Raw genomic sequence first — 15770 nt, 5'->3', positions numbered from 1 at the left:
GTACGCATTTCTGTCAAGAATATACCTAGAAGTGGAATTCCTGGGTGGTGGGGTGCGAGCACTTTAGTAGATGCTGCCGATTTTCCAAGTGGTTGTATCAGTTTATGCTCTCACTAGCAAGATGTGAGCACTCCATTTGCCTAGTATCCTTGCCAACTCCTGATTTTACCTGTCTTTTTCATTTTAGCCATGGGCAGTGTACCCTTCCATAAATCTGACCAGTGTCACTTCCTACTTAATGGCTTCTCATTGAATTTTCTTTTTCTTTTTTTGGCTGTGCCACACGGCATGTGGGATCTTAGTTCTCCAACCAGGGATCGAACCTGTGCCCCCTGCAGTGGAAACGTGGAGTCCTAACCACTGGACCACCAGGGAAGTCTCTGGCTTCTCCCTGGATTTAAAACAAAACCCAGACTCCTAAATATGGCCCTGTGTACCCCTCCAATGTCACTGCATGTCGCTCTCTTTCTCTCTTTTTACACTAGCCTTTTCCTTCTTAAAATCTATTAAGCTGCTTCCCACTCTGGACCTGCATACAGCTCCCTCAGCCTTCAGAATTTCACTGCACCCCGCCCTCGTCACAAGCCTTCCTTCCAACCCTTCATATCTCAGATTTAAAGTCTGTCCGCAAAAGGTCCCCGACCCCTCCCTCCTGTTTTTCCCTTCACAGAACTAATCGCATAGTGATTAAAGCAGTTTGTAGTTACATATTTCTCTCTCCCCCGCCCCCTTGTTTTGGTCTGATTGTAAAGTCCATGAAGATTGTGAGTCTGTCTGCTTCATAAACCACTCTAGCCCCTATGCCTGGCAGACCGGGCACTCATCAATTGTTAACTGAAAAAAACGAGTGAATGACTCCAGTCTATTTTAGACTATAAGTAAAATAATGTTTAATATCGTCTTTGGGTGTGGAGTTTTGACATCCACTCAAAGAAGGAATATTTTCCTGGGTGTGTGGCAAAAACATGGCCAGACGTGGACAGGGAGAGGGTTTGAGGGATGAACCAGCAACACTTAGACAAGCAGCCCAGAGCTTGTCCACGAGTGAGGAGTCTCCAGAAAAAGACAGTTTACCTATAAAGAAGGGTAAAAGACCTAGTCCTTGGGGGAAGGTGTGGGTATTCCAGTAAGTGAAATTTTTAAAAAATTTATTTATTTATGGCTGCGTTGGGTCTTCGTCGCTGTGTGCAGGTTTCCTCTAGTTGCGGTGAGCGGGGGCTACCCTTCGTTGAGGTGCATGGGCTTCTCATTGGGGTGGCTTCTCTTGTTGTGTACCACGGGCTCTAGGCGCGTGGCCTTCAGTCGTTGTGGCACACGGGCTCCAGAGGGCAGGCTCAGTAGTTGTGGCACTTGGGTTTAGTTGCTCCGTGGCATGTGGGATCTGCCCGGACCAGGGCTCGAACCCATGTCCCCTGCATTGGCAGGCGGATTCTTAACCACTGCGCCAGCAGGGAAGTCCCCCAGTAAGTGAAATTTTTAAAAGAATCAAATAGTCCTTCCTATCCCCAGGAAGCATCTTAATAGCTTCCAAGAGGGAATGCCCTTTTCTTAAGGGCTTCAGTCATTCCTAGGGAGTGGTGCAAGCATTAGGGATCAGCTGGCTCAGATCCTAAAGCCATAACTTTAGTGTAAGAAAGAATATCCTTCCAATATTTCAATAACATTTCAATAACAATGGGGACAGAATTTGATATTGTGAAAAGTAGTATTCCTGGCAAGAATTTTGAGAATACATTAATTACTATAAGTTGGTAATTTTGTGCATTTCTTAAGTATGTTCAGTCTCTCTTGTGCTAACCTGATTTCCCTCTATTGTCTATTCCATCAAATAGCACCCATCTGACAACCACTACTATAGATTTCCTACTGGACAGGAGAGGCTAAGCACCCTCTGGATATGAGTAGAATAGAAAGTACAGAGTATTCAAATGAGAACAAGAGAAGGATGTATTGTCATTTTCATTTAAAATTAACTTGCCAGATAATTGGAAGGCATTTATCCTGCATGGCATGTACATTTAAAAGGTTTACTTTGGCTCCAGTAATCCTACTGATTTACCCACAAAAGTATGTTTCAAATAATGAACTGCTGTTCAACATATCTTAGCGCTATGTAAACAGGCATTTCTGTAGGGTATATGGTATTTTAAATTAAATGTAGTCATTTTGTTGTGTAAAATATCTTATTTCAGGGGGAAAAAAACTTGGTGGGAGATCATATCAGTAAAACCTGAGGGTCTCCAAGGTGCTCAGGATAAAAAGATGTCCAGACAGGTCTCTGTCCTCAAAGAGCTTATATTTAACAAGGGAGGAGACAGCTAAACAGGCTATTGCAATAAAGGGTACTAAGGGTTACAACAGTTTACCCCAGAATGGGGGTCGCTGTCAAAGTCTCTAGGAAGCTGTTCTCTCTTTTGACATTCCTTTCCCCCAGTCTTCCAAAATTCAGCTCAAATGCCAGTCCTTGGAGAAACATTCCCAATCTCTTGGCTGGAATTTTCCCACAGTGGGTTTTCTTACCCCTCCCTAAAGCTTATACTTGTATTACTGCTATTTGCATGCCCTTAGAGGGGGCAATTTAGTGTAGGGTCAGGAGAGCAGACTCTGGGGTCAGACAGCTTAGAATGGAATCAGCTGCTGCTTGCTATCTGTGACACCTTACTTAATTTTCCTGTGCCTCAGTTTCCCCTTCTGTGTGAAGATTAAATGGAGTAGTATAAGCAGAGCACCTAGAACAGTGCCCGGCATGTAGTAAGGGTTCAGTAAGAGTTCTATTATTATTCCATGAGTGTCTTGTCTCCTCCTTGTACGTTCCTCAGAAGCAAATACTCTGCTGTTCGTCTTTGTACCCTACCCATGGGTCCCAACCATTCTCCACCCCCTCCAGTGTCTAAGATGGTCCTTTGTGCATTTCAAGTGCAAAAAATAATGTTGCTGCAATTGATAAAGTTCTCCCAGGTGCCTTGTGGATAAAACCTGAGTTCTTTGTGTAGGTCATTTAAAAAATGCATGCAGGACTTCCCTGGCGGTCCAGCGGTTAGGATTCCGTGCTTTGACTGCAGTGGGGGCATGGGTTTGACGCCCGGTCAGAGAACTAAGATCCTGCATGCTGTGTGGCATGGCCAAAAAAAAAAAAAAAAAAATGCATACAGCTCATCATTTACATAGAATGCTTACTTAGATGTATGCTTTTGCCAAGTGGACACCTAATACTGAGCACTTACTACATGCCAGGCACCTGGCTAAGCATTGTACACAGATTATGTTGCTTAAATCACACTTAAATCTACAAGGCACTTTCCTACTCTTAAAGGGAGCCTGAAAAATCACCATGACTAATTTTTCCTGGCATCAAAAATAAAATATTGTCAATAACATTAAATTTTATATTATCTAAATACAACACAAATTATATACTATTTCAAAGCCATTTCTTTCTGCAAACTTGCTATAATTACAGTGGTATTGTACATCTCCATGTTATAATTCTAAAATTACCATGTGCATAGAGGGGAGATTCCTTTGTACTTTCATAATAGGAGATTTTTCCACTGCTCTCAAGAGTGCACACACACAAATGCACAGTCAGCTATGTTGTTAGAATATATTGTACAGGTCAAACCATAATTAAAATAATTATTATTTACGTAGCACCATAAACATATCCACTACTTGAGTCATAATCACAGTAGTTAGAGACAGAAAATGGTAATTATATAATCCCGTCAGCCCCAGCAAATGTATGTCAGCCAGGATCCCAGCAGAGAAGATCTGAGAATTAATTTCAAGCAAACATAACAGACACACGGAATCACACCCCACTCTCAGATGTCCATTCTCTTCACTTTATGGTGGTTTTCATTCATTCACTCACTCATGCATTCATTCATTCACTCATTCACTCAAAAACATTGTTTCTACATTGTTTACCATGTGCCAGGCCCTTTGCTAAGGAACAGATATCTACAAGAATAAGAAAAGGTCCCTGCTTTCAAGGAGCTCTTAGTTCCTAAAAAAAGACAAAGATAAATAGACTCAGAGTCTGCCCCCAAGGGACGTATAATCAAACGGGAGTGACTTGCCGATATGCAAACTACTCTACTAGGAGTGTCATGTGAAACAATAAAAACCCGGTAATTATGGAACTCTTACTACATGTTAGTCGCTATGCTAGATGCTTTACACATGTTATTTTATTTAAACCCCCACAACAGATATTTTTTTAATTTTTTAAATTAATTAATTAATTTATTTATTTATTTTTGGCTGCATTGGGTCTTCATTGCTGCACGCGGGCTTTCTCTAGTTGCAGCGAGTGGGGGCTACTCTTCGTTGCGGCGCGCGGGCTTCTCATTGCAGTGGCTTCTCTTGTTGCCGAGCACGGGCTCTAAGCGCGTGGGCTTCCGTAGTTGTGGCACACAGGCTCAGTAGTTGTGGCTCGTGGGCTCTAGAGCGCAGGCTCAGTAGTTGTGGTGCATGGGCTTAGTTGCTCCACGGCATGTGGGATCTTCCCGGACCAGGGCTCGAACCCATGTCCCCTGAATTGGCAGGCGGATTCTTAACCACTGTGCCACCAGGGAAACCCCCAACGGATTATTAAGTAGAATTTTTTTTTTTCAAATAATGAAAATGAGGCCCGGAAAGATAAAGTAACCTAGTCTCCAACGACCCCCACTCCCCAACCCCTGCCCCTTAAATGTCTCCTGAGGCTGTAAATGTCCAGGGGGACATCTGGACTGCCTTGAAGGAACTAACCAAAGGCTCAAAAATGGATGGGGGCCTGATCTGAAATGGCATCTTGCCTGGGTGAGGGGCCTAGAACTTGGTCCCAGACGAGTCTGCTATTCCAGCTCCTGTCCTGGGTACTGTCCCCACCGCAGTTCCTTTCTCTCTATGGTCCCACCTGCAGAATGAGCCCAGAGCTTAGTGTCAGTGTGCTTCTGGCAGCTGCAAGCTCACAGAAATACATCCTTCCTCGCACACACTTTCTTCTCCCCTCCTACTCCCCCCGCTCCCATAGCTTGCTTTGAATCCAAACCCTCAGACAGTTAAATTGTCTGCCAAACTGTCTCCCAAGGGCCAAAGTGTCTCTCCCAAACTGCAAAGGGGTTTTCTGAAGCCTCTCTCCTTAGGCTGGGAACACGCACACACACACACACACACACACACACACACACACACACACACACACACAGGCTCAATCTCCACCTGGGCTTTGCTCCAGAAGATTTCATGATAGTAAGCACATTTAAACATCAGAATGGCTCCTAAGTATGAGGCTTCCTTCTCCTTGCTGAGGAGACAGAGGGAAGGGACTGGCCAAGCGTCCCTCGAACCTGCCTATTCTCAACCATCTACGTGCTGGTGGATCTTGCCTACGGCGCGTCTGCCAAGGCTGATCTGCTTCCTGTTCCCTGGATGTGGACAGAAGAAATGGTGGTGGTTGGACAGTGGATGAGCCCTCTGCCCGGCTGCCTTCATACCTTCAGATAGGGTCCAGTAGCAGTATCCATGGGAGGTGATGGAGGAGGAGAACATAAGGTGGCAGGGCGCTCTCTCCTTGATGCAACCATTCCGTACCTTCTAATTAATCCCGCATCTAGCTCTCAGAGCCTTTTGTTGTATGCTGATTTCTGGTTCCAAAGATGAGGGCAGTCAGGATGCCATCATAGTGTATCTTTTTTTTTTTTTGCTGTACGCGGGCCTCTCACTGTTGTGGCCTCTCCTGTTGCGGAGCACAGGCTCCGGACACGCAGGCTCAGCGGCCATGGCTCACAGGCCCAGCCGCTCCGCAGCATGTGGGATCTTCCCGGACTGGGGCACGAACCCATGTCCCCAGCATCGGCAGGTGGACTCTCAACCATTGCGCCACCAGGGAAGCCCCATCATAGTGTATCTTTAAAGTTCTGTAAGAGATGCACTGAGGCTTCTTGGAAAAAACTTTCTGTGTAACCTGATAATTGTTTCTGTCACCTACCTATGACTGTAAGGTGCTCTGATGGCTGTCAACAAACATGAAATAGAATGCGGATGACTAATCAACACTGGCTTGCTGTTGGTCTTTACCTGGCCACTGACCAACTGGTAGGACATTTGGTAGGAATGATGGTTCAGTCCTTGTGTAAATGTTTTCCCCTAGTAGGAGACATCCTACTAAAATTACGGTCATTAGTGGCAAGCATACACTGAATTCTCACTACAATGGTACAATCCCACAACAGCAGAATGATGGTGAATACGTCAAGCCCATTAGAGGGTAATTTATTAAGAAAGAAAAAAAGGGTATGTACTTGATGTCCTTCAGCTTGACCCAGATGATCAAAACCCTCTTCTATAAGTTTTCATATATTCTAAAACAGCAAGCAGAAGTGTTTTTATGCTGCCCTAATTCAAACAATAAGCCTCTGATGCAGACTATAATAAAATGAATCACAAAAATATTTCATCACGATTCTTTCCCACCACCTTCTTGCTTTCAAATTATGTAATACCCTGCTCTTTCATTTACCAAAGCCTCATTTGATAAAAAAAAAAAACCATGAGAGGTAGGCAGGGTAAGTAGAAGTAGCTTCATGTAGTGGATGGAAAACTGAGGCTCAGAGATGTTCAGTGATCTGCCCCAGTCACACAGTCTGGGACAGTATCAGGCTAAAATGAAAAATCTCCAATTCCAGGGATCCAAGGTGAGTTCCTCTCTATCTGTATGCTGATGGTTTACTGAAGCACTTTGCCCTCTAATGGGCTATCAAAGATATGGCTAATATCAAACACTATGACCATCACAGTTAATCAAATGTAAATGAAGTAGAAATTTGCCACCAAAGGTCCTGGAAAACAAGCAAACACACACACACAATAACTTTTTTTTAAAATAAATTTATTTATTTATTTTTGGCTGCATTGGTCTTCGTTGCTGCGTGCTGGGCTTTCTCTAGTTGCGGCCAGCAGAGGCTACTCTTCGTTGCGGTGCGCAGGCTTCTGATTGCGATGACTTCTCTTGCTGCGGAGCATGGGCTCTAGACACGCGGGCTTCAGTAGTTGTGGCACGTGGGCACAGTAGCTGTGGCTCGCGGGCTCTAGGGCACAGGCTCAGTAGTTGTGGCGCACGGCATACACACAATAACTTTTGAGCTCTATTTTTACTGAAACTTGGACTTAAAATTTCTTCCCTCACTCACTGAACATTCTCCCAACAGTTAATCAATCTGAAAGTATTTATTAATCACCTACTGTGCAGGTAGAGAGCAAAGTATAAGAAGTTATTCCTGACCTCAAGGAGTTTGAGTCTAACTGGGGGGAGACAAACACAGAGGAAACAATTAGTAAGTAATGTCGATAGTTCTTCCATGTTGACTGTGATGAAGTGTAATAAGAAAACTGAGCCCAGGACATAGATCAAGAAACCATCAGCCTGATGTGCCAGTAGGACTTGGCCTGAGTGAGCATTGTGAAAGAAAGAGGTCAGCCCTCTGTTATTGTTTGTAGTCTTCATGCCTGGCTGTCCTAATGGATTGAAATCTCCTTAAGGGAGGAGATTATTTGCTGCTACATCTTGTTCCCACAGCTCCTATTTTAGCAGAGTTGTCAAAAGAGTGTGGCCTGCAGAGCTACTTTCAGAGTTCAAATCCTGCTTCTATCACTTACTGCTCCTATAACTTTGGACGAATTACTTAAACTGTCTGTGTTCCAGTTTCCTCATCTGTAAAAACAAGTACCGATTTCATAGGGTAGTTATTAGGAATCAATTAATTACTACATGTTAGGGGTCTAGAAAAATGTTAGCACACATTGGATGTTCCGTATATATTATTACAATCGTTTGCATTTGGACAAGGTTTATCTGTTCAAACAGAGCATAAAGACATGAGAGGAGAGTTTTATTAGCTAAACTTCTGTGAGCATATTCATCCAACAGTCTTTACTGAGCACCTACTATGTGCCATGGGGATTCAGTGGTAAACAAGATAGACAAGGGCCCTCCAGTAACCAGCACAGAAATATGATATAGCAGAAGACAAAGTTTTCCTTTATGATGAAAACTGATCATTTCTAGTCATATTATTGCTGTTTTTGTTTTTAATTAACAGACTACTTTTTAGAACAGTTTTAGGTTTACAGAAAAATTGAGCAGATAATACAGAGTTCCCATATACCCCTCTCATACACACACAGTTTCTCCTATCGTTAACATCTTGCATTAGCATGATACATTTGTTATGGTTGATGAACCAATATTTATATATCATTATTAATAAAGACCAAAGTTTATATTACTATTCACTCTTTGTGTTATACAATTCTATGGGCTTTGACAAATGCACAGTGCCATGTGTGCATTTAGTATCATTACAGTATCCATTATAGTATCATTCAGAATAGTTTCACCAGCCTAAAAATCCTCCTTTTTTGCCTCACCTATTCATTCCTCCCTACCCCTGCACCCCAACCCATGGCAGCCACCGTTCTTTCTATTGTTTTGCCTCTTCCTGCATATCATATAGTTGAAATGACGGAGTAGCCTTTACAGACTGGCTACTTTCACTTAGAAATACACATGTGAGTTTCTTCCACGTCTTTTCATGAGTTGCTAGCTCATTTTTATCACTGAAAAAGATTCCATTGTGTGATACACCACAGTTTGTTTATTCATTTGCCTATCAAAAGATACCTTGGCTGTTTCCAAACAATTATGAATAAAGCTGCTATAAACATTTATGTTCAGGTTTTGCGTGGACCTAAGTTTTCATTTGGATAAATACCTAGGAACATGATTGCTGGATCATACGCTAAGACTATGTTCAGCTTCGTAAGAGACTGCCAAGCTGTCTTCCAAAGTGGCTGTACCATTTCGCATTCCCACCAGCAATGAATGAGAGCTCCTGTTGTGCCACACCCTTGCTAGCATTTGGTGTTTTCAGTTTTTTGCATTTTCACCATGCTAAGAAGTATACAGTGATATCTCATTATTGTTTCCATTTGTAATTCCCTAATGGCATAGATGTGAAGCACCTTTTCATATGTTTATTCCATCTGCTTATCTTCTTTGGTTGCTGCCCAGATCTTGCCAATTTTTTAATTGGATTGTTTTGGGTTTTTTTATTGCTGAGTTTTAAAATTTCTCTGTATATTTTGGATACAAGTCCTTTACCAAATATGTGTTGTGCAAAGCATTTCTCCAAATCTGTGGCTTGTCTTTTTACTCTCTTAGGAGTCATATTATTTTGAATGCAAGTTAATACTCTCCTTGATCCCCAAGGGTTAGTATGTCATTGTGCCATTGTTTTAATACCAGTGCTAGATTTTTTCACAAAATAAATATAGAAGACACAAAAACAGATGAAAATATCTTAAGGAACATGGAACAGTTTCAAAGTCCTCAACTGGGGGTGTTCATAAGCAGTGTTGTCTATATGGAGAAGGATCTCACTAGATATTTTCTGTTGTAATTAGAAATTAAAATGAATAGACTCAAACAGCATCAGAAAAATTACATTTGAAAAAAATAAAAAAGAAAAAAAAAGAAAAAAAAAAGAAAAATTACATTTGAATCGAGTTTTATTAGGTAAAATCCTGCCCTGGATAAATGTTTGGAAATAAAGACTAGTTTTTTTCCGCCAGAAAACCTCGTACGTTCGATGGGTACTTTTTTTTTTTCTTTTATTTTTTTGCGGTGCGTGGGCCTCTCACTGTTGTGGCCTCTCCCGTTGCGGAGCACAGGCTCCGGATGCGCAGGCTCAGTGGCCATGGCTCATGGGCCCAGCCGCTCCGCGGCATGTGGGATCTTCCCGGACCGGGGCACGAACCCGTGTCCCCTGCATCGGCAGGCAGACTCTCAACCACTGCGCCACCAGGGAAGCCCCCGATGGGTACTTTTATACCCATCGAGTTCTTTGCTTTAGAATAAGCCTCTATATTTAATAAACTCCATGGGGAACATGTCTGCAAAAGGGTATTAAGTCCTTGAGGGGTTGTTATAAATCTTATTTCTTGGCCACACTAACAGAAACCCAGTCCAGGAACCCCCCTCAACCCATTCCTGTAGAACTTTACAGAGTCAGCTAGTCATCTACATCAATGACTTCATCCATTACCTGGCTGAAACACTGCAATCATTCTACATCAGATATAACTCTGCTCCACATCTTGGGAGGGGAGGAATAGGGAAAATTGCAGGGAGGACCTAGGAATAGACATGAACCAGCTGAAAGTTTTCCAGGAACATTTGAAACATTATTTTTACACTTGTGACAAGTGACGTGGGTTTTCTTAATGAGCACAACGCAGCCAAAAATCCCAGTTCATACATTGGAAGGAAAACAGTCCCGTGTAACAAGCTGCACTGCGCTGAGAAATGATTCCAGACCTGAATGCTGAGGGTTGGCTTCTGAACACCCTGTTCTCAGACCACCTGGGAGTGGTGTCCAGGCCTCACCCTGGCCTCTAGAAAATTCTCAAGGCCACCAATCAAGGTGGCTTTCCAGCCACCAACAGCAAGCAACACCATTAGCCGAAAGGAAAATGCAATCTGAAGTCTTCCAGCAGAGGAAATACAAAGAATAATATTTTCCACATGGCTGCACTAAGAAGTTCATTAAAAACAAAACAAAACAAAAAAAACCACTTGCAACTATTATGGAAAATTCCAAGTTAAATGTACTTAAAAAAAAAACCTGGTAAATATATTGCTGGGAAATTCACATTTGAAAGAAACGGTCTTTGAGGCTCCTGGGGAGAGGGCGTCAACCTGACACATTTTCAAATCAAAATGGCTGCTCTGAAAACATATACCTTCAAAGGAAACACGGAAGAGAGCCTGGTCTTTTCTGTGCTGAGGACACTCACTGCGCACTCCGAGTGCTTGTGCCAGGAAGTCAGACTCCATATAGAAAGCTGGCTTGAGCCCTATTCGTATTGGCCAGTGGAGAAAACTGTTTGTTTTCCTTTGTTTTGTTTTTCAGATTGCGATGATCACATCTGTTCCTTATCTTTCCTCTTCCACCGTGATTTAGTTTACAAAGGTCCCAGGGACTGTCGAATCTCTACACAGATGACAGAAGACAGGACTCCCAGGGAGTTGGCGGGGTCTGCACCCTGAGGGGCCAAAGGCGGGGTTTTTGGAGCAGCCGCCAGTCCCCACCAGTGACTCAGGCTCAGGAACTGCGACCAGGACTGGAAAGGAGCCGGCCTGTTTTGGGGAAACTCCAGAAACACACATGTAGTTTTTCTAATGGAATCCAAGCACTTGCACTCTTCCTCCCCACACAGAAGTTCTCCTGTTTTGTAGGAGGCTTTCTAGTGGCTCTGTCTGCCACCATTCTGCCATTTCATTCTGGTCTTCTCTCTGCATTCCTCTAGAGATTTCAGGACATCAAGGTCAGAGCAGCCGTACCAGTCCCCAGACACCATTTTTTTTTTTTTTTTTTTGTGGTACACGGGCCTCTCAGTGTTGTGGCCTCTCCCGTTGCAGAGCACAGGCTCTGGACGCGCAGGCTCAGCGGCCATGGCTCACGGGCCCAGCCGCTCCGCAGCATGTGGGATCTTCCCGGACCGGGCCACGAACCCGCGTCCCCTGCATCGGTAGGCGGACTCTCAACCACTGCGCCACCAGGGAAGCCCCCTTCCTTCTTTTTTTCTCCCTCTTCCTTCCCCTTCCCATCCTTGTTACCCCCTCCCTCCCTTCTCCTCCCCTCCTCTCTCCTTTTAAGTTGACAGACCATGGCTGGGAGAGAGGGAGCCACAGTGACCCAACATGGAGAAGCAAGCCTGTGAGCACAATAGATACACGGGATGCCCACCGGAAGGGACGGGTATGGAATGTCAGGGCCTAGGAGGGGTGAGGAGGGTATTCATGCAGAGGGGCAGCCTCTGGCATGGGAAGTCAGAGCCCAAACAGGAGAGGACGGCTTCTGCACGGGGGGGGGGGGGGGGGGGGGGGGGGGGAGTGTGGGCGGGATGGGGTAGTGTAATGGAAGAGATGGGAGATGAGCTATATTCCAAGAAAATCATCAAAGGAACAAATATAATAAGCATGATAGGAGCCAGGTTTCTATGGAAAGGGAGAAAACTAGAATAAATTCTGTGGTGTCGGCCTGGAATTAGTTGTGTTGGTGAGAACATATGTTTTTCCATATGCATAGATCAACAAAAAAAATAAATACAGATATAAATGTGTGTATATACATGTATATATGTATATTCCCTAGCTCTGTCCGCTGGGAACAGTCACACTTCAATAACGATGAGCACATCTAGTGCTCAGATCTTGACTTCTAAATACTATTCTCCACTAAAAAGAATGGGGGCTCCTTGGAGAACTGGCTGATTCTAGAGCTAGGACTAAGAAAGATAGCACAAGATGAGCCTGGGATATCTTGGGCCAGAAACTAATGAAGTGCATAAACAGTGATGCGAACCTGTTATAAGACCAGATGTGAGCTCGAATGGGCTCCCAATGGTCAGTGCGAGCATGAGTTGAATATAAAATTAAATAATAATAGTAACAAATTATAATCTATTTACTGAAACAGGAATCATGAGCCCATATAGATATAAATAAGTAAATGAATAACAAGAGTTTGAAGAGAAATGGTATATTTACACAGCTATTAATTATAAAGAAGAGAGTACCTTTACAGTGGAGAAGCCTGGCAGACACCACTGTAATCATGTGATCAAAATGAACATCAATAGCAATGGGACAAATTGAAATTGTCACTATCTGATATACAATGAGAAGAACACAGCATCACTTTTGTGATATTCCTGCCAAAGATGTACAATCTAATCACAAGGAAATATCAGAAAAATTTAAATTAAAGGACATTTTACAGTGTAACTGACCTGAAATCTGCAAAAGCGTCATAAAAGTCAACAAAAGACTGAGGAATTTGAGTAAAGAGACACAACAACTAAATACAATGCTAGATTCTGAATCAAGTCCTTTTGATATAAGTGGCAAAACCTGAATGGGGTCTGAAGATGAATGAGATAGTAGCAATGTTAATAATAATTTTGATGATTGTATTGTGGTTATATGGGAAAATGTTCTTGTTTATAGAAAGTACACTCTGAAGTATATGTGTCTGATGGGTTAGAAGTCATCAGCCACTTTTTTTTTTTTTAAAGAAACTTTCAAATGGATTTTTATTGGTTTCCCAAATCTCAAAGATTTTTAGTAAGTTTCAATAAAGGGTAAAATTTTTTTCATTAATATGGAGATTTTACTGGTTGAAAAGCTGATCATCTAATAGTCCTAGTTTCAATGAAGCTTAATCATCCCTCTTCTTAAGTTTTACACTAACTGTAATAAAAGTGTGATCTGAAACTCACTGTCCCATAAATTCTCACTTTATGAAATTATTACAAAACATCCATGGAAATCCAAACATGTTAGTTACTGTTAAATGCTAATATCATGCACATATACATATGATTAACTAGTGTAAGCTGAATTTCCAAAGGCGTTCTTGGACATAAGCCTACATGAAACACAGAAAAACAAGCTATTGAAAGTCATTCCAACAAGAATCAGCCTTAGAACCACGCTGGAAAGAGTCCTTTCAGATATGTTGATTCTAACAGTTTTCTTGAGGTATATGATATGCATCCCACAAAAGTCGTCCATTGTAAGTGAACAGTCCGAAGATTTTTAGTAAAGTTATACAGTTATGCCGCCACTGCAACTGAGCTGTGGAACTTCTACATCACCCTCAAATATTCCCCTGTGCCTGCTCCCTACTTGGGCTCATGGAAAGTAGATTCAAGATCAATCACTTATTCTTAAATGATTCACATTTTAAAATGTTTGTATTATGATTTCAGTATTTTTCCGTAACATTCTGATTGTTTTGAAACAGCTGTAATTAACTGCAGACCCCTCTTCTCTCCCATTTCCTTTGTCTCCCCTCCCCTACACTGAGATTTAATATTTTCATGTATGTGTATGTTTTCATCCTTTTCTAATCTGAATTTATATTCATAAACAAGATTTAGTACTGTTCTGCCAACTTTAGAACTTTATAACATAGTCTTATCTTAAATCACAGTATCATGGTGTTTGGTTTCATTTTCAGTTTGGGTTTTTTTACTCAAAATGGTGTTTTTGAAATTTATCCATTTTGATGGCAGCCCAAGGTCATTCATTTTCACTGCTGAATGCTATTCCACAGTGTGAACATCTCACAGTGGATTTCTTTATTTAATTTCCTATTGGTGGATATTTCATCTGTCTTTGTTTCTTTGCAATCATAAACTGTACTGCAATAAACATTGCTTGTTCCCTTGAGCCCCTGTGCAAAAATTCACTGGGTATGTACCAAGAAGTAGAATTACTGGGTGGGAGGGTAGGAATATTTTTAGCCTTCGTATTAATTGCCAAATTGCTCTCCAAAACAGTCATATTTATTTGCACTCTCTCCAGCCTCTCATAAGCAGTCCTACTGGTCCAAACCTGGCTAACACATATTGTTAGACGTGATTTTTGCTATCTTCTATACATTAAATGGTATCTTGTGATTGTGTAATTTGCATTTCTGTTGTTATAAATTATGCTGAAAATCTCTTCATGTTTATTGACTATTCAGCTCTCTTTTTCTATATCATTTGCTCATTCTTCCATTGGGTTGTCTGTCTTTTTCTTTTTGATTAGGAAGGGTTTCTGTATATTCCAGATACTAATCCTTTTTGGTTATGTGCATTGCAAGTATCTTCTCCTAGCATTGTCATTTTGTTGGTGACATCTTTTGTCCTTCAGAAGCATTTCCATTTTCATGTGATTTAATGTATTATTCTCTGCCTCTATGGTCCCACTGGAATCTAAGTTCTCTGGGATGAAGAATTGTCTGTCTTATCCTCTTCTTGTTCTCAGTGCCTAGATCAGCGCCTGGCATCTAGTAGTTTCTCAGTAAATATTTGTTAAATGAATGAATAAATAAATTAATGGATAAATGGTGTGTGCATTTTGTATCTTAATACATCCTTCCCAACCCTGGACTCATAAAGATTTTTTAAAATATTTTCTTGTAAAAGTTTTAGTGTTTTGCTTTGGTCTTTAATGTAGTCAGAACTGACATTTGAATATGGGGTGATATAGGAATCTACTTCCCCTCCCCTACACATTTGAATAACCAATTATCCCAGCATTATTTATTGAAAAGTTCCTGACCCTAGTTTTCCAAAGTGTGAGTTTCAGATATCAGGTGCGGGAAAGAGTTAAATTGCCTTCTGTTTTGGGTTCCATTGCCATCTTACTGGCTCCCAGCACTGAAACTTTAAAGGAAATCTTTCCAGAAGGTTCCATCCCAGTGGAACATGATGAATACTCCGGCAATACGGCACAAACTTTCCACATTTCCTTCAAACTGATTATGAGTTGTTTAGTCAAATGACCTCCCGCTCCGCTTCCAAATTCATAAATGCTGAAGCATCTGTGCCTGACATAGAGTTGTCACCTATTGCATGTTGATTATTTCTCAATTCTTCACACTTGGGGAAGTCTGCAGGTTGCCAGCTTGTGATAGACGTTAGAGCTAATCACACAAGTTCCCAGTCTTTAAGCACAAGGTAAGATTTCACTTTCCTACCATCCTTGAAGTTAGAAGTGGCCATGTGACTTGCTTGGGTGAATGAAATGTGAACAAGAGTAACACGTTACACTTCCAAACATATATATTTAAAAGTCAAGCTCCTTTCCTGCCCTCGAGACCTTGAATCAAGTGTCAAGGTGGCGGCTCCATGAAGCTGACTCATGGTATGACTGACCCACGTTGGAC

The sequence above is a fragment of the Stenella coeruleoalba genome (genome assembly GCF_951394435.1).
Source record: "Stenella coeruleoalba genome assembly, chromosome: 4".
NCBI classification, from domain to species: domain Eukaryota; kingdom Metazoa; phylum Chordata; class Mammalia; order Artiodactyla; family Delphinidae; genus Stenella; species Stenella coeruleoalba.
This window is presented reverse-complemented; position numbering follows the sequence as displayed.